The following is a 25,547-nucleotide window of genomic DNA, read 5'->3' on the forward strand; positions in this document are numbered from 1 at the left end:
ACTAATCCATCCCTGAATTTGTTTAGTCTTAACCTTTTCTAAGTTTCAGTCTTTCCTCGTAGCTTACGTTTTCCAATGTCCTCATTACTGAAGTTCCTCTCTGGACTCTTGCCAATTGGTCAACATTTCTCAAAATACAATTTTCAGCTGAGACTTCACAGTCACCACTAGAAGAGGAGGGATAATCAGTTCCTCATCTCACATAGGGTAGCCTTTTAATTCTTCCATCACGTGTATTTGTTATGCCCTAACATCTAGCATAACCCCAGGTCCTCTTTGCAATATTGTTGTTTCATATTACTATTACTGGGAGAGCTAATTATTCTGCATCTTCTACTTCTTTTCTATTCCCCCTCATTCTAAGCAGAAATCTTTGTGTCTGTATTTCAGCTTCATCTTATGGTTTCAGATCACCACTCTGATTTGTCTAGACCATTCTCATTCTGTCTTCCCAAGAGTACCAACTCTTTCCAAATAAAGCTATTGAGACCGATAACATCGTCTCTGTTCCATCAGCCTAAATCATTAATGAAATCAGCAGAAAGTTCAGAACACAGTCAGGTATGACCTCACCTAACATCCTCTCTTGGCTTGATAGCTTAATCACTAAAAGCTATTTTGGGGACCAATTTTTTTTTTTTTTCAATCAAAAGTACACCACCATCCACTTCTCTTAATTTGGTTAGGAGAACACTGTCTTCTAGGAGAGTATTGAAAGCCTTGTCAAATTCACAATGGTGTTTCACAATGGCTTTCCTTTGTCCATTAGACATGCTATATTGTCACCAAAAAAAAAGCCATTAAGATTTGTCATAAAACTTCAAACCTTCTTAGGTCAAGCCGATATCAGGTATTTTAAATATTATTATTCTCCAAATAGAAATAATTTGTTCCCATACGCATTTGTAAATACAATTATACTGATCTGCCTTACTTCTTTCCTCACATACCATGCTGCTACTGCTGCTTCTTTGAGAAGAAACAAAAATTTTTTAAAAATTGACTTTTGACTTCATCTAGTTCTTTGGATTGTCCAACAGCCCATGTGTCCCCACCATCATCAGAGATTGCTTCACATACCAAGCATTTAGCTACTAGTAAGCAGCTCTTTCTTCGGGCCTTAATGAAATTAAGTGATAGAAGTTAAGCACCATCTCTCGTTTAGACTTTTTTGTTAAGGCCATAATGAAAAAAATAAAATGCTTTTGCAGTCTTCTCTTCATATGCTTACACTTTCTTGCTTTCCTTCAAGAGAAAGTTAGTTGGTGAACTAAAACAAATATTCAAACAGTTCTACCATACTTCCAGTACTGAAAGTATCCAGAATTACCAGTCTATCCTTGTTTCCCTGCTGCCACATATTACTTTAAGCAGAAAAGATTCCCCTCCTTGCTTCTGTGGAAGAAACAAAACAGTAATCTAATTTCTGAAGAAGTACGATCGTACGAAAAAATCTGTACGAATTTCTGTACGAATTCGTACAGAAAATACGATTCTGTGCACTTGCAAAAGGAGTAGGTTCAATTACTAGATGCAAGTACCAGCCTAGCTATTTGTAAAGCACGTGCCTTTCTCTCATCAGCTGAAGTTACAGTGGATTAATATTTACAGCCTTCCCAAAGTTTACATGTTGGTGCAAGTGCTACTTTGCCTTGCTACAGAATGGACTTTGAAAACAGGAAAATAAACACAGCAAAAAAGAATTCTTTGGGGGGAAAAAACCTGAGAATTCTACAAAAAGGAAGTTTTATTTTGTAGAGAAGATTCAGAACTGCTTTCACATATTTCTAATCTTTGACTGCTTCTCTTAAAGTGTATATATTAGTCCTCACAGCATATGTAAAGTTTAAAATTACCAGTACTTTACACAACTGTGACAAACATTTGTATTTAGTAATGAATTATTATGTTCGTTTAAAATCTTCTGGTGCCAAAGACAATAAGAGAAAAGATTGAGATGTTCGCATTTCTACGTATGATATCAATATTTTCTACATCAGGATAATAAAGGATTTTACATTCTTAATTCTGGCAAATCATCAAGCCATTAGCAAGTCATTTTTGTCATTTTCTTATTGGACAAAAAAGTGAATCTATGCATAGCCCCATTTCTTAAACCCCACCCACCTCAATTTCTGACTGGCATGTAAACATAAATGTGACTTTAAAAAGCAGCTTTGTGACAAAAGTGGCAACTACAGGCCTATAAGCTTCACGTTAGGTAAAGAGATAATATTTAGGCACATATTAGACAAAGTATATAGAAAGAAATTACAAAGTACAGTATTTATTCCAGTGTCCACTAATTCTCTCTATTCAGAGAAAAGCTACCATGGTTTCTATGAAGAGAATGCCTGTCTTGCAAACCTACTGAAGCTGACTGCAAGGGTTATCACACAGATGATAAAATTAAGAATTTAATAAATTTTCAGTTAAGGGTAATTCTGTCAACTTAAATTTCCAAAAGACATTTAACAAGATCTCTCCCAGAGTCTTTTAAAGAAGCCTAACAGAGAAGGTGAAAGCGCATAACATTGACTAAAGACAAGAAACAGCACAGAAGAAACAGACAGAGGTCTGTGTTGTAGGAACTGTGCTGTTCCAACTGTGAATATGTTCAACATATTCAGAAGTGACCTGGAAAAGTGAGTAAGCAATGAGGTGATCAAATTTGCTGACAAAATAAAGGTATTTAAAGAAAGGAAGGGAGAAGGGCAAATTTAGCAACTGCAGAAAGACCTTAAAATACTAGGCGTCTGAACAATAAAGTGGCACCAGAGGTATAAATAAAAGAGTGTTTTGCATGAATTAAAATAATCCACAGATTCACTCAGGCTCCAGAGCACTGGGGTCACAACAGATATTTTGATATAAACATCAACCCAATACTTACAGCAGTGAAAACAAAATGAAACATTTTACGAAATTTAGAAAATTTTAGGAAGGAATAGAGGAAAAAAAACCTTAAAGTCTCATTTCATCATATGGTGTAAATTTACAGTTTGCCCACGTCTGGCATGATGTGAGCAGTTCTGGTTGGTGCTCAAAATTTATTACAACTGGAAAAAGTTCAGAGAAGGGCAACAAAATCGAAGTCAGCTCCACAGAGGAGAAGCAACTGAATAGACTTCTGCAGCCTGGAACAGATACAACTAACTGGGAGATGTGATAGAGGTCCACAAATCATGAGTGTTATAGAACCATACAGTAGTTTGGATTGGAAGGGACCTTTAAATGTCATCTAGGCCAACCCACCTACAACAGGCAGGGACATCTTCAACTACAGCAGGTTGCTCTGAGCCCTGTCTAACCTGACCTTGAATGTCTCCAGGTAGGAAAAAGGTAAAAAAGTATTGAGAGTTTACTTCTGTTCCAACAGACAAATAGGGGTGTCAAATGAAGCCAAACAGGTGTCAGAGTAAAAAACACAAGTTGTTGTGTAGGCAACAAGTGGCAGACCTCAGGAATTCCTTGCCAAATGCTACTGTGTGCACAATTTTTATGTAGATTAAAGGACTGGCTGCACAGTTTCATGAGAGAGATGACCATAGATTTACTAAACAGATAAACCAGATAAGGTTCAGAAAAAAAATTAAAAATCTAATGAAGTGAAAATAGTTAAAGGCTGAAAGAGTTCTTACTTTCCACTGGGCATCCATATCTAGCAACTGTGGGAAACAAGGAAGTGGGACAGGTGCCTCTCTAGTCTGAATCATTATGTTTTGAGAGACAGGAAAAAGTTCAGAATTATTTGTGCTACTGACACGGCATGTCTTCACTCCTTATATCACATCCTAACAAATACTGAGTAAAGGCACCAGAGGACTAATTATTCTAGCAAGTATCAGATACCTTTATTATGATATCTAAAAGCTAGTTCATCATTTTTGGTAAGATGAATCCCTGTTATTTTTGCAGATGAACAGACATGGCATATAATTCTACTAATTCACCACACAAAGTAATTTTGGTGCAGGTGATACAAGGAACATGGGAGAAAGCGACCTCAAAAGTATAACAGCACACTTTTTTGCCATCTTCAGAGAGTACAGGCCGTTTTCTTAACCCTCTCTCTCTTCAGATGTGTTTTGTGTAAACTCAGAAGAGTTTACAGCATTTTAAGCGTGGGGCCAGGGGGATGAAGGTGAAAGGAAAAAGGAAAAAGCATGAAAAGAAATCAAAGAAAAGCTCATTCCACACAATGTGTTTTGGTCCTCTGTACTACCATTCAAAGAGATGGTATAACGTAAAGAAATTCTTTCAAAGGCACTGATACACTTTGTGCTTTTTTTCTTGTAAAGTAGGTATGGCTACTCCATGCTCTCTCCATCCTACAGTAAATCTGTCCACCTATTCGGATTTGGAAAACAATGTCTACAGGCCCATATGTTTTAGAGACATATTTAGTTTCCAATAACCAGGATACTGGAGTGACTTTCTGATGCCACATGTTCCCACCTTTCTCAACAAAGCAAAGCTCTGCTTCTGCTACTGATACAGGTTTTATCTTTTAGAGAAAAAATTTAAAAAGACAATGCTAAAAAAAAAGGGACAGATCAACGCACATACACCTTTTCAAAAACCAAAGCCACTTTTCCATTTCCAGAGCACACTTCCACAGTACCTAGATATAAAGCTACACCTGATGCAAGGAAAACAAAACAAAATAAACTCACACAACAATTCTACAACTACTAAAACACTTATTCCATCAGTCAGCCATGTAGAACAAATGTTCCAGAAACCACATCCTCACACTACAGCCTCATTCAGATCTCCACTTGTTCTGAAATAATCAGCTCACTTGCAAAGAAAAGAATTTAAGTCAGTGTGGCCCCTGTACTACATGTTTCTCCAGCGGGAGCAGGGAAACAGCATTTCTCTCTTTTTCACACTTGAAATGCACATCTGTTTTTAAGTTACACACCAGATTACACATTTTTTCCTTCCAGACTGTCCTAACCTTCCTCTTCCATGTCTCCTCTTCATATGCTGTAGGTAATTTTAAATTTTCAATAAGTTGCTGAGATCTGCACAGTACAAAAATTTGATCTTCCGCAACAATACTCTCACTCTTACATTTCTCTGAAAGGTAAACATACAGAGTAACTTCTGGTTTATATGGCATTTGCAAGTAGTAGATGAGGTCAATGCTCTGTGCAACTATAAAAAATTAAATAATTTGGGAATCACAGGAGCTATTAAATAGGTCCTTTCCCAGATGAAAACTGTGCATGAAAATCAAAACCTAAAGATGTGGCAAGTGGAAAAGCATCTGTAAAAGCCTTTAAAAGCTTCACCCAGGCACCACATAGGGAGGCAGAGCTGGCGGGCAAATTATCTGATTAGTTTAAACCTCAGACACTGAGTCAGTACAGTTCGTTTACAAGGCACAGAAGAGAACTGCCATGAGGTATCAGAATAGATGTTTACAACTGAAACAGGACCAAAAGCAAATGATCAAGCTCATTTAAATTCTGGATTTCTGTAGCAGATTCAAAATTGTACCTGGATGGGCATTCCCAAATTTTGCATCCCCAATCCACATGCAAATCTACGCTTACATATTTGTGGCACTGGGATTTGGAAGATAACATTCCAGCTAGAAACCTGAAGTAAGATCTTTAACTATCTAGGTATGCCAAGTGGGTAGGAAGTCATCAAAATGCCTGTGAGCCAACCAAGCTTTGATGATATTTTTCTGCACTGTACAAATCCAGTTCAAGAGAAGAACATTTCTCCATGTCAGGGAAGTGTTGGCAGTATAACTATCACATAGATGTATAAAGGCACAGGAAAGTACAGACTCCCTCTCCTAAGAGTCCCAAAGCCTAAGACTGCAAATCAGAAAAAATTCTCAAGGTCTACGATAAGATAAAGCTAAAGCAAATTCAGCAGGAAAAACTGAAATACTAGAAGTACAATTTTACCATTGTTCCCTTCTTTTTCCTTCATGCCTTCCCCCTTTGTCTCCTTATTCCCTGACTCAGATTTCTGATTTCTTTCTGCATTGTCTTCTCTGAGACCCAGTTCTAGTTTCACAAACATTTTCTTCCCAAAAACCCAACAAATGAAATCATTTATTACACTCTCTAAAGTATTCCCCAGCTTCTAAACCAAAGGCTCAGGGACACTGCTAAATTATAGGTGGCAGACTCAGAATTTTCAGGGTTGCTTTAGATTGTTTGCAGACTGAACCATATCTTTTGTCCTTGTGGTTATGTATTTATTTTTTATTCCATCTCAATTCTGTATTTGCTAAATGCATATACAAATATGCCATGGAAGCCAGTCACAGGCACCGTATCTACCCATAGTCCAATTGATTATTATTCCTGAAAAATCTGTCCTGCAAAAAAATTAAAGGAACCCTTTAATGAGAAAATAGGATGAATAAACTCTGCTCTTCAGTTGACATTTTTTAGGACAAGTTTCAACTAGGAGGAGAATTTAAAAGCCAAGTTATAAAATACGTGGTGGGTGGGGCAGGTTACAATAGAGGTGTTGGCACAAAGCTATCCAAGGCATTATGCATACAATGCTAAAATAATAGGATCTCTTGAATGGGAAACCACAACCTCTGAATTTGAAAGACTTCATTTTACTTTCATGTGAAGACTTGTTATAGCACTGTTGAATGCAAACGTCAGAGCCCTTTCCACATTTCATAATGTGCTGCAATCTTGAATACAAACACAGAGACAAAAACATAAACAGCATTAAACATACTCAAAATTCTGAGAAAAACTGTTAAAAAGGTGGTAGACTAGGCAATCCTATTCCTGCCCAAATGACTGACCATGACATGCTCTGAGGTCACACTAAAATACTTAAAAAAAAAATGCTGTTTTCTTTTCATCCATGCTGCAATGCTCAAATTCATATGTTTTTGTTAATTGCTTGAGAGCAATTTTATTCTGATAAAACTAAAGGTCATTCTTGTGACTGATTATGCTGCAAGAATGTGTTACAGCGTCAGAAATAAAGAAATATGATCATTGGAAAATATAATATGTTTCCACGGTATAGGTCCAGAAACATCCTCTGCCTTTGAAAAAATTAACTCTGTTGTCTTTGGGAGTTGAGGGGGGAAAGAAAGAAGTGTCTTAGGCTTGTTTTTCCATATTTACTTAGAAGATTAAGAATTGTAGCTTTAACAATTTATTTTGACAGGCTAGAGAAAAACCTATATGAAGTAACTTGGAAGTTTTAAAAGATTCTAAAATTTACTATGGTTTAAATGCTGGATTTTTTTAAACTGTGATTTATATGAAGTGCCAGAAAGCAAATCCTCTAACAGCAAATGCTGATACAACTTTTAAGTTTTGTATTTATATTGTTGCACAGCTCTTTTTAACATTACAGCCTCTGCAGGGTTGGGTTTTTTTGTCATCTGTAAAACCTACACTGGTTGGCATAAACTTTTACAATGCTCACTAAGTGAGGAATAACTCCACTAAAGCCATTTGAAGTACAATATAAAACTGATTCAGTTTAGACTGCATACACACTCTCCCTGACACTGCTCTCAATCTTCAAAAAACAAAAGCTAACATGGTTTTCAAAGTTCCTTGTTCATACAATATGGGAAATAGTCATCAGAGGCCAGAGTGCACCACTGAGATGATTATACTGATGTACGTAATGCTGTTGCACTCTGGAGTTCCTTAATTCTTTCAATGAGACCTGCTAAAACTATACAGGAATTAACAAGAAACCTGTTTTCAGGGGGCCTGACCTTCTCTCAGTGCAAGGTTGTCCAGTTCACCTCATTACACTTCAGATAAGACCCTGCAAGTCTTTGAATGGGAATCCAGACAGCTTCAACGCCTTCTGCTGACAAGATAACATGTGGGGACAACTGCAGAAGAGGGCAAAGTGATAACATGCTACACAAACGCTGATGGCAGAACTGACTGCAGATAGCTAGAAGCCTAGTTACCAATGTCTGATCCTTCAGTGACAGGAACAGACAGAAAAAGAGGAAAGGAAGATGTCAGAAAAATATGCTTTTCAAGAAAAAAAAAAAATCATCTACATTTCAGCACTGAGAGTAGTTCTTTCAAATTTTCTTAAGTCAACCTCTAATCTCTGTCTGCATCAAAAATGCCTCTAGAAGCAGGTAAAAAAGGATTAATACAAGAAAAAAAAAAATAATATAAAGATACTCTTGTCGAATCCCAGACACAAGCTGCTAGAGAACACCACTTACCCAACCCAGAATGAATTCCTGCTGTTACTAAACCAGTGTAAAAACTAGAAGGTGCATCAGTTACTGTTGTGCCACACAGAATATTCCTCATGAAGAAAAAGCAAAATGTTTATTGAAGATTTTAAGATACTTCTAGCACCCATGCATGACAGCTTAAGTCATTTTGCTCCCAGAAGCTTGATAGGACAGGAAGTTATGAACTATGTTTAGGGGGTACACATTAAGCAAACAAGGTGTGCACTATTTAAAATCTGCAGGATCCAAGTAACTTTTCCAGCAGCATACAATACTAGCCTTTCTCCTCAGAAAAATAAAGGTCCCAGACAATCCAGAGTCATTGCCACTGAACATAAGCCTGAGTTTCTGCATTAATTTTACCTTGCTGTTGAAACATTTGACCTTCTACAAAGCAATTTTTCCACCACTACATGTTCCTGGAGAAAAATCATCTTCAGGCTTTCCTACTAAATCATATCTGCAAATCAGCTTGCTACAATCTCTACTGCAGCCTCAGAAAACCTGGAATAGGTGATTCCTCACTCTCCAACTCTTTTACCATAATTGGTGGTTTGCAAGAGGTGTAGGAACAGCCTATCCCTGCTTCTCACTAAATAACCCTCCTATCTGGGTTTTACCTCATGGATTTTCTTGCAGTGAATCTCAAAGAAGACCAGAAAGCTACTGTTCAAATACTATTTCAATCTGAATTTGAATATTCTGTGCTCTCTCATGGAGGCTTTACTTTTTTTTATTTTGTTTTCCACTTGCTGAAGACATTTGGGAAGACACGGTTATTCATTTGCAGGTGAAGGGAGGAGGGGAAACAAACACATGAGCAACTTATTATTCACTAAGTCCATCCTTTCTAAGAGAAACAGCGTCAAAACTGAGATGAGGCGTTGGGGTGACGTTACAAAGGTGTGATGGTTGAAAGTATTGTAGTGTCAGAATACCTCTGATTTTTTTAACATAACTTGCCTTCAAATAAGGGTAGTTTGTAACTGCTGTGAGAAACTTTATAGGCTTAGTAGGGAGACTGTAAAAAGTGATCCAGAGTGGTGTTCCTTAGTGCTCATGTTATAAAATGACAGAAGTTTAGAAACCTTGTATTCCTAGATGTAGAAAATGAAGAAAATTGGGGTATTAGAGGAAAGTGCCTCAGACAGAAGAAGAGTTCAAGAACAGAGTAATTGCTTGTGTCAAGCTTCATTTGTACATTGAAGCCATTACTGTACACAACTGGAACTACTCCATATTTCTGTATCAGACTACATGTAGAGCCAGGATGTTGAGCTTACAGGAAGCAACTCTCACAAGTTTCTCCAAGTTCCCGTTCCTCTTTCTCTTTCTTCTTCCCCCTCCCATTTTCCAAGTACCACAGAAAGTGTCCAAGTGTTACCTAAACTTTTGACAAAGTTATAAAGCACTAGAAAGAATGCCTGTGGTAGCAGAGCATTTTAACCCATCACTAGCCTCACACCCATTTACTCTTTTAATTATTTAACACATTTCTTTTCCAGTAACAATTTGTATCAATCACTCCCACTTTTCTAATGGTTTTCTCTATTTATTGTCTTAATTTACATCTGGATGCTCTTGTGTATCAGAGGATGCTGTAAAAACGCTTCCACTGACAAGTCAGCATTCCCTTTAAAGAAGAGCAGCCTGATGCCCAAACCCTGGTCAGCCAACAGAAACAGAGAGGAATTCACTCCATCCACAGCAATACAGTTGAAGTCATTTAGAATATTGTAAAAACAGGAAATTCTGTAATTTATCTACTTTTGAAAACAATCGTAGGTTTTTAGTTGTGTACAGCAACTAGACCATGCCTCTTTATAGTTTGCTAGCAAGTGGATGACGTTTAAAACTTCACCTGCATTGATTTTAAGCTTGTGTACCTACTATAAGCAAGAGTTCTTAATTTTACCTTTAAGTCAGAGCAAAAAACTGGAGTGAGCTAAGCCATGCCATCAAGTCAAATTCCTTCCGTTAGTGATGATCCCTTCAACATAAAATCACCTAAAACCCAAAAAAGTACAAAACCTTCCTTTTTTTCCATTGTGTTCAGTACTTTTCTTTTTCAGAAAATTATCAGAATAAGTATTTAGTGTAGAAAACCATATGGAAACATTTCTCCATCTTGATTATGAATAGATAAGGTGAAAACATGAATTCTAGCAAAGATAGAAGGATGACACAAGCATTGCCCAGCAAATATTGATGTATTACTTTACGTATTTGATAACTATTTTTGTGTGTCAGCTGTATTGATACAGCCATGGTACACAGGCATCTAACAGCAGCTGCCCCAGACCTTACTTTCCCTAGATAATTGTTTCCAACAGAAAGACACAGGATCTGCATTATCAAGACTTCACCTACAGCTGAAAGGAATGACTTAGGTCCCCATGCCCCTTGCTTCAGCCACTTGAGATTTACTGAAGGCCCTGAATTTTAACAGAGCTCACCCATGTCTTATACCCAGAGGTCTTCTGAAAGTTCCTATATACTCTGAATCCCCTCTCAGAAGCCATGGCTCATCATAAGCCCATTACAGTCAGTACAGCTATACTCATGCCAGACTGTGTCAGGAAAGAACATTATCATTACCACATTTCATTATCAGCTGCCTGAAGACAATGTAACATCAAGCAAGGCGGCAGGAGCAACACATATCACGTGACAGCATACTTAAGCTTATATCAGAGATCATTTTTTAACTGAGCAGTTAACATCAAATTGGACAGCATGATTTGATCTACTGGTTCACACTAGATGTAGAATACCATTAGGACTTGTGGACTGTATTTCTCTTTGCTATTTGGCATAGCAAACAAATAAATAAATAGAAACTCCAAATGTTAAGAGTTATCAGGGTTTGCAGAGTAACAAAAAAAAAAATTAATTGCTTCAAAACAGCAGCACTATCAAAAAGAGCACCACCAGAGCAGTAGGCTTCTATCCCCTTATTTTCACACTAGGGGTCTGGTTTTTACACACAAAAATCTGAGACATTACATGCATGTAAATCTACCTGGAACAATCATAAAACAAACGTGCATGTTCACAGAATGTAAGAAGTAACCCACTTTATAACACAGAGTAGCAAAAGTTTTGGAAAGAAACAGGCTTTAAATGCAATCAACGGTTTGGACTTTTTAAAAATAAATGTGGACAGACAACACAACAGCTTTCTATATTAACTTTAGCTCTTTCTTCTCCTCCCCTTTTTCTTATTTTAAAAGCTGTCAATTCAATGAACCAAAATGAAGTAAATGGTAGCAGACATGGAAATCTGAGCCGCAATGGCACACTCAACAGAGGCTTGATAACTGGCAAACAAAGATCTGTCCACTCGACATCTGGCTCATTTTGATCTTTTGAGTTTAGCAGCCAAATGAGTATGTCATTTGGATTCAAGAGACTGAGGCATGTGGGAGACCTGATATCATCCTCCCATATGGTCTGAGTCTTGCCCTGTGCTTAAAGCAGTCTTTTTAAGATCAGTGAGAGCGAAAGAAGCTGTGCCACTCCTGGGAAAATCTGACTTCATAAAAAGTTCCACAAGCCAAAAGTTGGAACAATTAGTGGTATACTGGGAGGTAGAAGAAAGTGTGTGTGCGTGGTACACTCACAAGCGTGTTCTAAATTTCTATAAATTCACTTATCAACAGTGCTGACCACTTTTAGTCGTAACTTTCATGCATGTAACTTCCAGCTTTAAGCCTGTAAAAATAAATCTGTCTACTTACAGGATCATTTTATAGTCCTTTTGATTAGGCACTCTCAAAAAAGTTTAGGTTTCGAGAACATATTCTCCCTCACCTGTATTTTTTCTTTATTAATTTTACCTGAAGCAAAATGCCTGAAAAATTACATAGCCGTTATGGAACATACATCTTTATATGATTTGAAAAATGTCATGGACTTAAGACCTACTTTTACTGAAAAGTGGGTCCCTTATTTTATGCTGTGTGTTACACCGGGCAATTTTTTGATTCCTTCTGAAGGACGTTCCAAAGATGGAAATAATAGCGCACAGAGAAACTGCAGCAACAAATCTCAAGCTTTTGAGGGAGGTTTTATGGGTAAATTAACTAGGACACACACACATCAAGTTTGTTGTTCTACTAGGAAAGTATCACAGTGAGTGTTTGCTGCACCAGACATCTAACCCACGTGACCAGAAAGTGTCTGGACATTTTTGGTCAACATAAATGGTCTCTTCAGCAGCTCCAAACAGCAACAAGAAGCACAGGAGTACCAGCTTGCTATGCCATAGCCACACATCAATACCCAAGTGACTCGACACAGAATCTGCAAGCATCAACACTGTCAATTTCAGTCTCCCGTACCGTTAGGTGCCTGCATAGATAGGTACCAAAGTTGCTGGGAAGGCCTGCAAGCTTGAGGCCACCAGAGCAGCCGTGGAGCTGCAGAGTGGAAACCTATTTCCCGGCCACGGCACATCAGCTGCTCCCTTGGGCTGCACACATCCAGCAGGTCCACAGTCACCTGGGACCTTCGGCTCTGACACAAGACTTCAAAATCTCTCCTGATGACACAGCTCTTCTGTTGCCTGTGCACAGCTTGTGTGTTTGCCCTGCCTTCTCAACGCAGACTGCTGTGCTGGAGGGATCAGTTCAGTTGTTGAATCCCACATTATAAGGCTGGGAATAGAACCAGCTTGCTTCCAATAACCTACTTTGCAAAATCATGCTTTCCATTATGTTTTTTGAATTACCCATAAATTCAGCCATACACTTGTTGGACAACTCAAATGCTCTATTTCAAAAGAACTCGGTATTTTTCTGATAGGCTCATTAGGCAGTAAAAGAAATTTCTAAAAGCATTTTGTGGTGAGCTGCTTTTACAGACTGTAAAATCATTATAAGAACTTCCTAGAAACCCAATTAAAAAAAGGTCTGAATGGAAGACATAACTGATATTGACATCTTCAGACTTCAGTATAATTCAGTCCTATTTACATTTCTTAAATTTCTTATTGAGCAATGAGTGATTTTTAGAGAAGCCAATTTCAAAGATGAAGTCACCTATTCATACAAAAAAAAAAAAGGCAATAAGCATGGAGATAAGATTGTTTCTCAAGAATTACTAAATTAAATGTTTTTTAAAGGCCTAGGCTTAGCTATGCTTAGTTATTATTTCTCCCTCTGAAAGTGGTCTAGAAAATTTTCTCAATCAACTTCTTAATTACAGCAATAACTATAAAAATAGTCAGGCTATTTAATAGTTTACATTGCCCACTGGAATTACAGACAAAATAAAACATGGTGTCTCTCTGGTCCCATGATACAAAAAGTCATTTGTTATTTGTTGTTCTAAGTCTTGCAAAAACCAAAATTATCAGCTAATTTGATGAAAATTCTTATTAACTTCTGAGTTGCCAGAGCATGGACAAAAAAAAAACCTATTTCAATTTTAATTATTTAAAATTAGTACCTTGAGATCCATTGTCTCATGGTAGTGAAATTAAGCTCTCAGATAAGTATTCAAATCATCATTCACTAGTAAGTCATTCTCAGTTTGCCTCATTGACAATTTTAAGCGTTCCATGTGGAGGAGAACAATTTTATAAGAACTAGACGCACACGTCAATGGTCAGGATACTGCAAAATGAGGGTCTCAAATTCTGATTTACTTTATCCTGACAGATCAGAGATTTTAAACTAAAAAGAAGTCAGAAGCATTTGGTCCAGGCCCAGCACCTGTAGAACAAGTATCCATGACGCTCATTGCAAAAGTATCCTCAGAAACCATCTCAAAACCACCACAGACTTTAATACTTAGTTAAAGAAAAAACAAAAAACAAAGAAAAAACCCAACAATGAAATTTACAACCATCTGCATGAAAACAAAAGTCTTAAAATAGTGACCTCAAGCAGAATGACAAATCAAAGACGTTGCTATTTCTAGGATCCTGGCACAAAATCTACTGAGGGGGCATATGCAGGTAGTTTGAGGAAGGGGCTACCTGATGAAAGTCCAAAGAGGGGGAGGGAAATACAGGATACAAAACTTCAGCCTGGGTTCAAAGGCAATCCTGATTGTAACTTTGACAGACTGTTTATCACTGTCTTCCTCAATCTCACCCAGGCAACTTAGAAGTTGCTCAACACCAAAAAAGCTCACCAAGCTACAGAATGGGAGTAAAAGTCAGGAAAAATTTCTTCCTGGTCCCCTTGGGCAATCAGCAAAACACCTGAAGCACGGAATCAAATCACCACAGCTCAGAAAACTTCCTTCAAGATTAATTGGTGGCTCACTGGTGATATTCCTATTGCACTTCCATGATTTTAAGCCAAAAATGACCCATGCTCTGTTCTATAATCCTTTCAAATAAACCCCCCCATATTTCAATTAGTCTAGGTTCCTCACTTCCACTGCAATGTTGGAATGGTATCTTAGAATTTCATTCACTGGATAGCAAGTTGCTGCTTTCTAGTTTCTGGTTTATACTTAATCCCTTTCAACCAGTATCCTCTAAATAAACTTTATCCACTGCTGCAAGCGTCCTCCTACATAAAACAATCCCATATCTTCTCAAGGAACATTTTGGGCCACTTAACAGAAGATTACTCTCATCCGTCTCAGAAAATAATCAAAATTCCCAGTGTGTCCTAACTGGCCTTCCCCTGTACAACTTTTTATTCATTTCTGATGAAGACTACTAACTATACGAAATGGGGCAATATAGAAGGCAATGGTAAGACTGGTAGATGAAAGTTCCTGAAGCAGCATTCTTTCCCATATTTTCTCCTAGTGGAGCCACCATCCAGCCAATTGATATGGCCAGTGCTCTCTTCCATCACGAGTTCTAAGTCCTGCACCCTTGATTTGAAACATCTCATACCGCATAAAAAAAAATTTTCATTTCATACAAGATATTTTTAGGGGGTGTCCTTTCCAATGAGGAAAGAATCCTTTTATCTGAACCAAAGCAGGTTTTGGTTTTGTTTTTTAATTCAACATCAGCTTTTACTATCCAACTGTTAAACTGTACCCAGAGCCTTAATATGAAATTATTTTTTCAATCACTACTTACTTATCATGGTGATTAATTTATTTCCAACTTTACTGGTGGCACAGAGAAGATAAACCATGTCCTTGAATTCTTGCCTCCAGATCACAGACTTTTTTTTTTTTTTTAAATCCTCTATTTAACAGTCTGTAGTACTTGAAAACAAAATAAACGTTATGGTTGTATCACCATGCATTGACTTTTCACCTGAGAGATACAGACATACTAACATATGATTAGTTTGTATCTCATTCTACATGCAAATACATGGAAGCACTTGGCTTCAGAAAAACACTCTTTAGGAACAATAATGGATGCACTGGTGCCCAGTTTTGCAGTCAAGTGGATTTACATCTCTGCTATACTCTTATACCACTAAAGATCAAACACAACATTTTAAAGAAAAGTTTATATTTTTTTCCCCAGCATACTTTGGACAAGTTTTTGAGCAAAACCATTGTCTCCAAACATTTAAGCTTGTACCTTCATATTTAAGCCTCAAAGATACATGCACATGCTGTGCATATTCTTAAGATTAATTCCTTAGATAACTTAAGTCAACAAAAGCTCCACCTTACAACTTTACATGTATGGACTATTGCAATTCTTGTTTCTGAAGCCTTCAAAAGTAGCTTTTCAGCTTTACTAATGGAAAGTGGACAATAGGTACCCAAGTGAGAATGCCAGCTATGTAAATAACTTGACCCAAAAATTATTTTTATTTCCTACTTATTATTGCTGTTAGAAATACTCTCCATATATTAAAATCAGTCTTAAACAAAGAGAAAATCTACAGAATAATTCAAATAAATTCAGAGTACAATTTTTTCATCCCTAATTCTCCAACTTCCAGATGTAACATTGAAGTGAATTTGGCTATCCAGCAATATGCATATAAAATTAATAAAAATATGCACAAGTACTTTTTTTTTCCTGGGGAAAGGGGGGTGAGAATGTTACAGGAAAGAAGGGAATGGAACAAGCAGGGAAAAAAATCCAAAACATACAATTTATGATCAAGGTGGCAAGTGACAGCACCAAAAGCTGAAAACCAGTTTCAAACCAGATTTCAGGGTGTTATTTACATGCTGGCCAAAACTGCATTTGGCACACGTATTTTAATACTTGGGCATTTTTAAACCGTTTCATTTCAACTTCATAAATGAGCTGCTTTTTCCTTGGCAATGAAACCATATTTTTTCAAGCTAGGTCACTTGGCAAAGCACCTGAACCACTGTCAGAGGTCCTGATTTTTTATTCTTAGTTAAGTCATTCCATTTCCTCCTCATTTAGAGAATTCTAGATTGTTAAGTGGTGAAAATGAAATTGTTACTGCTTTATCAAGACACTTGCTTAGACACTGACTACATTTAAGTCAAACCTCAACCCTTAGAAGAATTTGGGATTAAAAAGTTTTTTGTGTGGTTTTTTTTTTTTTTTTAAATAGTCAAACAGTGGCTTTATGAAAGCCCACTTTATACCTGAACAACTTTTCAGTTAAGGGCTCCTTCTAGCACCAACTCCTAGATGGCCAAAATGGTAACTTGCCAATCATGGCTAGATAGGTGATAAACTGGGCTTGTCTTTTCAATATAATTGTTTATTTTAAGCTAGACAGAAGATTAACATGAGTTTGATTTCCCACACCAAACACTACTCTTCATTTCTAAGAAGTACTTCCTCCAGACAAGACAATTTCAAGAGCAGCAGAATGATTTACCAATGGCTTGTGGCTTAACTCGGCACTCCCTATCCAAACTTCTGCTATGTTTATGGATTCAGAGACTTCAGCATCTCAGCACTGGCCCAGCTCACAAAACATGTCATGATCTCTGAAGTACTGTTAAAAAAAAAAACTCCAAATTTGGTGCCTCCAAACTAGATTGTCTTAGGTCAGAACTGAAGTTGAATGCACTCACAAAATAAAAAGGCACAACATTGAAAGCCAGTATGGATGACTGTGGGCCTTGCACAGTCCCTTGCAAATCCAAATGAGGCCAATGGCAAGTGATACATAATTGCAGCACAGAAATACTCTTATAGAATTATATTTTTAAAATAATGTTATTATATTACAAAAAAACTCCACACCAAAACTCACTGCCAGACCAATCAGCTGTCACAAATACAACTTCACTCAATCTCTTGAACAATCTAGAAAGCAAGTTACATCAACATCAAGACAGTTCAAGACACAGCCAACAGATCTTATCCACACTCCTTTGCTCTGTACTGAACCTTTTGTAGATCAGTTCACTACTGCATCACCCACATTTTCCCTGTCAATTTTTTAAAAGACAGGAAAAAATGGCCCCTATTCCCTTGGAAATACCCTTGGCAATACAATGTTTTGAGGGACTTAACCACAATGGGGAGAAAACCGAGAACATTTTCATCCTGTGCACCGTGTCCGAACGTCCTAAACTTTTCTAATGTGTACAGCTCCCCTTCAAAAACCAAAGTCTTTACTTATAGAATTATAATTTCATTATAGAATTGCACTTTCCAGACTATGAAGTCCAAGAGAGACTGCCTTATGTGACAGCCCGGTTTTCTCCTTATGTACTTGACCTGGTCACCACTGATGTAGCACTGTGCTCATGGAGAAAATGGTGAAAGGGAGGAGAAGCACATTTTTTGTACAATAGATCATGAACTGAGATCAAGCTTTTCCTCTGTGACTGCAATAATTTCTTGGCACCCTTGAGGAAAAAAAAAAGAAAAAAAATCAGTAATAAAATGTAAAATGCCTCCTTGAGAAGAACCATGCCTCTTCCTGAATCCGATAGCAAAAAGCGTCAGCCTATCCACAATCCCTGCTATGTTTTGCAGAGTGGTCATCCTTCTCCAAGTTCTTGATCTCAAAGACAGTATCCTATCTTTTGCTTTTTGCCTGCTCCTTCCCTTTTTCTCAATGCAGTAACACATACAAGCATACAGGCAAAAGGGATTAAAAGAAAGACTGGGCTTCAGAGAGCCAAGTTGCTGTCTCGATTCTATTTCTTTATTGCTTAATCCCAGGCAAATTTGACCAAAATTTTTCATCTGCAAAACACAGATAACTTTCATGATCTGCATGGAACTTGATATCTGCCTTTGTAAGCAAAATTTATTAAACCTGGCTTTGCTGAAATCTTCAGGACATGGTCTGCACTGAGCAATGGGTGAAATTTCGTGTAGGAGTATATTATAGTAGATATAAAATTACATTAAGAAGTTTCACCCATGGATTTACTGCAATAAACTGTTGTCTGCAAGTAATATAATCACATTGATTTCATACATACAAATTTAAATTAACGATTACACAGGAAAAATCAAGGCAATATTAATTCATATAATACTAAGTAGCAAATTAGTGCGAAGAAATTCAAATTACTGTGAAGAAAGATTGCAGACATCTGAACCATTCCCAGCATGGGTTACAGCTTGTTTGTTTTGTTTCTTTTCTTCTGCTAATAAGCACAACATGAGATGGTTTGTTTAACATTTTCCTAGGAACTAAAATTATTCTCCTACTTCCCATAAATTTCCTAAGGGAGACTCAGAGATGAATCAAGCAGTGACAAGCAGCACTATAGCACAATAAATTACCATTTGAGACTACCTTTATATTAGTCCCAGTACAACAATTTACCACTTGATTTTCAGCTATATAAACTGCCTCTAGACATTTTCTCATACAGAAAAATCTATGCTTCCTCTAACACTACAGTTTTTGTCCTTCCATAAAATTTGTCTTCATCTTTATTTTTCCTTCACTGCTTATCTTTAGTGGCCAGTGTCAGTTTTACAACATACTGGTCTCTCTCCATTCAGTTTATCCTATATAGTAGATTTCTTAACTTGGATTTATTTTTTTTTTTTTTAAGTCTTATAGATCAGAAGCACATTCATGTTTCAGTTGATTCCTAAATCACCACTAACGTGCTACAAGACTACATTTCCTAACAAGAAAAAAAAGGCAAAATCGTTCTTTGTTTAAGATGGATGGCCTCAACTCAAAACCCAATGTTATCCAGATGCAAAACCAGATGTTTCAGTACTAGCACCCAGAAGCAGCATGCTGGAATGAGCCCATGTCACTCTTAACCAAGGGAAGTACTGCCCTCCATACTGGTATAAAAAAAACAGAGGAAGGTTAAAGCAACGTTCAACATCCAGCAGCAGCAGCAATGAAGACACTTCTGTCTGATGAAGTTGCTTGCTCTGCCTTCCTTGCTTTCTCCTGCAAAGCTGTGAGACCATGCTGTAAGGCAGTTCAGGACATTGATCTGTCTGAAAAAATTAAAAAACAAACAAGCCTTTTCACAGTCAAATTAATTCCCTGATTTTCTCACTGCATAACCGCAATAGCATACCAGCATTGCTGAGGAGAAAAACAACAGCCAGGAATTCATGTTTAAGAATTAATTTTCTTCTTGCTAATAATATTAGAGCTGTCATAAATGAAAGAACGCTTTAGCATATTTAACACATTTCTGCTCAGAACCTTATTTACTACTGACATTCATTCTTAAAGTTGCATTTGAGAAGGGCTTGGTTTGTTTACAGTCTCGTTTTCTTCACAACTCACCTGCCTAATTGCTATTTAACTGCAACATTCACATTCATGAAACTGAAAAAACAGAAACAAAAATAAAAACAAGGAATAATGAGTTGATTTTCACCAGGGAATTAAATCCCCCTTTTTTCCTGTAACCAGCTACAACTTTAGTCATCCTTTTCCACTGAAAAAAAGAGTCATGTCTTCTATTGCTGTCTCTTGCTCTGTCAGTCATAAGGTTTTTGGAAACTTGTTTGATGATCTCAGCCTTGGGACCTTCTTTAACGCAAAAGAAAAATGGAACTTGACAAGTGTCTTGACCAACAAGCTACAGAGTTTTTCCAAAGCCTAGGCTGTACTCCTCCTGGTGCAGTATTTCTTCCTTGGCTAACAAGTCAGTCTTCACTTAGCCAGCAGCAAGCAGAGAACAAATGTCAGGGGATATGTCTGATCATGCTTAGAAAACAAAAACTGTCTGAATGTTTGATTTCAAGCACAAATCAAGAGCAGAGGTTTAGATCTATAGTTATTCTGGGTTTTTTTTTCCCATTTCTAAACGAACAATCGATCAGTTGTTCCACTACTCTAATGAATACTTTTTAATCAGAATTTTAATATTTTCTGTCATCAGTTCTCTACGAAGATACCTTATAAGTGATAAACAATGACCAAATATATATACACAGAGTGACAGAAGAAAGGACTGCTCTCACCATCCTGCTTGACAGGAGTAGCTAGAGCTTTGTTACTTGCCCAGGAGCTGGGATTGAAAACAAGAAAAAAAATTCATGGGCAATTACTGATTCTTTAATTTTTTTTAATGGCACAAGAGTGTTTTTTCTGTATTTTCTGTGTTCACTCACTATAGGAAGGCAGAGCTAAAAAACTATCAGAGTGACAGTTCCAACTAGCAATTATAAACCATTAGACAGAAGATTGCCGTTTTCATACCCTCTATGAAACCAGCTTCAATTCTCACTTCATGCTTGCTATAGTACCCCATTTATTAATACATACAAATGTAAGCTACAACTTAAAATTTCACAGGGTAGTGTTCTTTCTTCCCTTGCATTTGTCTGAAAAATACTGAGGGCCTCCAGACACATTTGTGCCTCCAGACATCTACCAACACAGCCTTATTGGGTATTTAGAAACAACAGTAATTAACTGTGCCGTATTTGGAACAAATGTCTGCTTCATGGGGTGGGAGAGAAGACAAACAATAGCGATCATATTGAATAAATAAGACAACTAATAAAAATACATGCAGAATTAAAAAAAAATAATCTGCTGCTTCGAATATGACCTTTGAAGGGTAAATGCCATCAACTCTATATAAATTTTCCCTCACTTACTCAGTTGAGGTAACTGAGTTGATTCAAACCTTGTTTTTGCTAAACTGTTGGATAAGGGCTTCACTTCCAGCAGAGGGACATGCTTATTTATTCATAGATACACGTTTTCAGTATACAGGTCCTGTTAAGGTTACTTTGTACATTTCCTCACCTCGGAAGAATAAAATCAAGACTGCACAACACAAACTGGTAACTTATACTATTTATGGATTATGGGTCTCAAACACTGGAGATTTTGCTTTACTCAATCTAACTCCCTCCTTAGCTCAGCTCTTCCCGAAGGCTGCCAGACTGCTGTGCTCTGTTCCCACAGCATTGGCCCTATGGTCTCAAGCTTCTGCATATGGGGCAGAGGGAAAATGAGAGGGATTTTTATTCCTTAGCTGAAGTGGGACAAAGCAAGTGCTGCTGATTTGGGATTCATAATTATCTTAAGACTTCCCTAAGCACTCCACCAGCAGAAAATCAAAACTGAAGATTACTTCTCCAGAGACATGGTAGCTAAAAGAAGTTTTTAGTGTGACTAATTTCAAGAAGTGGAATTTTTTTAACCCAGCCTATACAATGTTTTGCTTTGCTTAGAGCATTCTGTGGATCAGCATATCAAATTGACAAAAGTACTGTATCACACAAAAAAATGTTAGTATATCTAGTTTTCTTTACAGACTCTACTTATATATAGCTCCCAGGGAATTTTTTTTTTTTTTAAACACAACCTTCATTCTCTATTATCAAACGATCCCACAGTCAGCTTTTTAGATTGTGATTAGTCTTCCACCCACTGATTACTATGTAGCTAGCCCCTGGGCTAATGAAATCAACCCTTGTGGCTCATAATATTGTAACACAGAGACTTAAGCAATTGTCACAGCATGTTGATAAACAGCTCCTCAAACCCAGATAGCACCACAAGACTGCTTCCTTGCTACAAGTTATATGAAGCAAGAAAACATAAACACAGGAAAGCCATGGTTTAATGGTAAAGTTGGACTATAGGGATTCCAGTAAAAGGTATTCCAATAAGACACCCCAACTACACCATGGTCACTATGACCTCATTGCAGTAATGAAGAGAGACACTACAGCTTATTGATGTCAAATAGTTATTGAGATTAGATATTAGGTTTCTTCCCATAACTGACAAAAAAGACAATAAGGCACATCTAAACTCCACTTTGTTTGCTGTGGCTAATTTGACAAGAATTAATTGCATACTCAACCCCAGTCAGACAAAAGAAAAAAAAAAAAAGAGTTGGGATTTTTTTTTTATTTTCTTTGCTTTCCATTGCATTTTAACTTCATTTTCGCATATAGTCTAAATCACAGAAGTTGAAGTTTAGCACAGCACTGTTGTTGCTATCTTCCCTGTCATCGCTCACCTTGGTTTAAGGATGAACCTTTACATTTACCCTAGAGAACAAAACGAACTCCTTTTGAGCCAAATACCAGCCCCACGACAAGGGGGTAAAAGCAGCTTTGGTCACACGTGACTTCCAGCTGCACACCTTTGTGATGCAGTTTGAAGTACCAGCTTCAAAAGGCTGCTGCCTTTGAACAGATCTAGCTGTAAGCACTTCAAAATTAATACACTGGTTTAATTATCTGCTCCTTAGCAACTGTGTTGTTGCTTCTGCAAAGTCAACCCTTGTAATGTGCTACTCCCAGGCTCTGGCCGGCTGGCTCACTCCAAGGCCACGTGATTGCTGCAGCCCTACAAGCTGCAGCTTGGTGAGGAGCTTCCCTTTCCAAGAGGGCTCTGTTTTGGTTTTTCACACAGGCAAGTTCTCATGCATGAGAACCAACCAAACTGCCTGGGATTACGGCACAAGCGTTAACTTGCAAATGGTACGGGCACGAGAAAGGTGAAGGAAGGTTTTCTGGATTCTCTTCTGTAAATTAAAAAAAAAGAAAAACACACGATGAAGCAGAGTTTTTCGAACAAGAAACACCAGTGGGGCTGGAAATAAAACACTTTTTTATTTAATTTCTTCTTCTTTTGGATTCGCACTTCAGATAGTGAAATGCAGTTTCCTTGACCAGTTTGCCTTTGCTAGCACAGAATAATCCCTTCAGTACCTGTCCTAGTCATAGGCTCTCTTAGAAAAGGTTGATTACTTGTATTGAAGTAATAAAATCCCAGGATTAATATCTATAGTAAAGTAAGAAGAGGTGTCCTTCAAACAGCAAAAAGGAGGAACGGGAGTGTAAGGTAAAACTATTCTGTTTTAATAGGCAGAAAGGGGTTTGCTTTCTTAAGAACAAGCACACACTTCCTCTGCTTCCACCTTTGTGGCTCCACACTTTAAAACTGCAAGCTGACCCATTCACAACAGCCCATTAATTACCATTGTTCAAGGAGTCCCACTCCAGCAGCGCTCGTTAAAGAGAGGCTCCTGGAGGTCTATTATCTGATATCCTCGGTTCCCAAAATGTTTGAACTGGCATTAGAGCCGACACAGGAAGACCCAGCCCAGCTAGCTCATTGCTTTTGCTTTCTTTTTAACCCAAACAAGGTTTATGGGACAGCCACAGAAATAGCTGAACTGAGAGAGTGGCAGGGGCTGAAGCAAAGCATCTGGAGAAGGACAGACAGAAGAAAGAAATATCGGTGCTGTCAAAGATTCGACTTGCTGGTACTGAGCATATTGTGGAAATCACACCCTTTCAAGAAAAGAAAGCATGCCACCTCCCAGAAGTAATTTTGAAAATATGTACAAACTAATACACTATTTGTGTAGTACAGTATTTGTATTATGAGCTAAGCCAACAACCTAGGAAGGAAATGCTTACACAAAAAAGTCAAACAAACAAAAAAGCTTTTATGCATCTCATCGTGCAGATTGCTCAAATTTATATCTGCAGGCAGCGCAGGAATCCAAGAATAAAGGAGAAGACATTTTGCATAATCTTCATGTCAATTGTACCTGAACATTAATTGCATACTTAGGACAGTGCTTTTCTTCCATACCTCTAACACAAACTTTCAGTTGTTTTCATTAAGGCAAGAAAGAATCAATACAGCAGCAGACACGTTATATAGCAAATTTCCTGATTATTTTACAAGTGAAAAATACTGCACTGGCTACTAGAATAGCTACCTGTAGTTAGGGGAGGGGCCAAAAAAAAAAATCAAGAAGTCTGCTTGCACTTCCAGTTTTCTGGATAGATCTAATCAGGATTAGATAAATAATTTTTTTAAGAAGTCCTGCAGTAGAATTAGCAATATTTTTTTTAGTCTATTAACAGCTAGCTAGATCATCCTAGGCAACCACTTAAGCAGGAAACTCTTGTCTAAATGCAGTATAAACACTATTCTTGTTCTCCACATAGGATTTTCTATGGCAGGGAAAATAAATAAGCAAAAAGCAACACCTATAAATACTGATGAAAATAAGCAAAGAACTGGATTTACTAGCCCTAAAATAGATGTAAAGGCCTTTTGGTTAGCTGCACTTGGAAAATATGTTGTGTTACTGCACCTGGCACTGACTGCCCAAAAAAATGGCAATTTGCAAAGACAAGATTTTATAGGGAAGCACCAGCATCCCATTGCAATAAACTACAAAGCAATGTATTTGGTAACAGCTTTTAAAATATGTAGTTCTACTTCTTAGATTACCAGAGGCGATGTGAAAGCTAGTATGTCAGGCATCTCGAACTGTCAGACAAGGCTGGCAAGATAAATAGAGGCTTTAATTAGTGTACCAGCACCTGACCAAACAAAGGTGTGTCCAAGCTGAATCACCTTCATGTACTAAATGAGATGCTTTTCCCAATTTTAAAATGTGTAAAGCTGGCATTTAAATATACCAAACCACCAAATAAAAAGGTCTGGGAAAGCAACCTGAAAGATTTCCGTCAAACCTACAAAGAGGATGAAGGTTAGGCCTTGTCTAGTTCTGCTCATGTGTAGCAGTCATTGGGAAGATTTCAGGGTCTTTCCATAGGAATGTGATTTTTTTTTTTTTTTTTTTTTAATTCTAGTGCTGAATGTGATCCAAGAAAATAACAAAAAATGGCTCTTCTCACAGTATTAGCAGCTCAGAGACACTCTAGTGCCATCAGAAATTCATTAGCTATCTCTGCATGACCAGGAACAGATTCTAACCACTGAAAGGAAACAATTCTCAACGTTTTGAGACACAAAACTACACACACAACTACACATTAATTCAAAAACTACACACAAAACTACACATTTACTACACAAAACTACAATTTAATTCTGCATTGTTTCTTGAAGGAAGGTAAGGAGGTTGAAGTTGGTGAAGGTGGATACAAAAAAAAACAGGTCAAGAAAAATTTCTGTATAAGAATAAAGCAAGGAATGGGCAATACCAGACCTTCCTGGCTGGACTTGATCTTAAAGATCTTTTCCAATCTAAAAGA

The sequence above is a fragment of the Numenius arquata genome, chromosome 2, assembly GCF_964106895.1.
Source record: "Numenius arquata chromosome 2, bNumArq3.hap1.1, whole genome shotgun sequence".
NCBI classification, from domain to species: Eukaryota; Metazoa; Chordata; class Aves; order Charadriiformes; family Scolopacidae; genus Numenius; species Numenius arquata.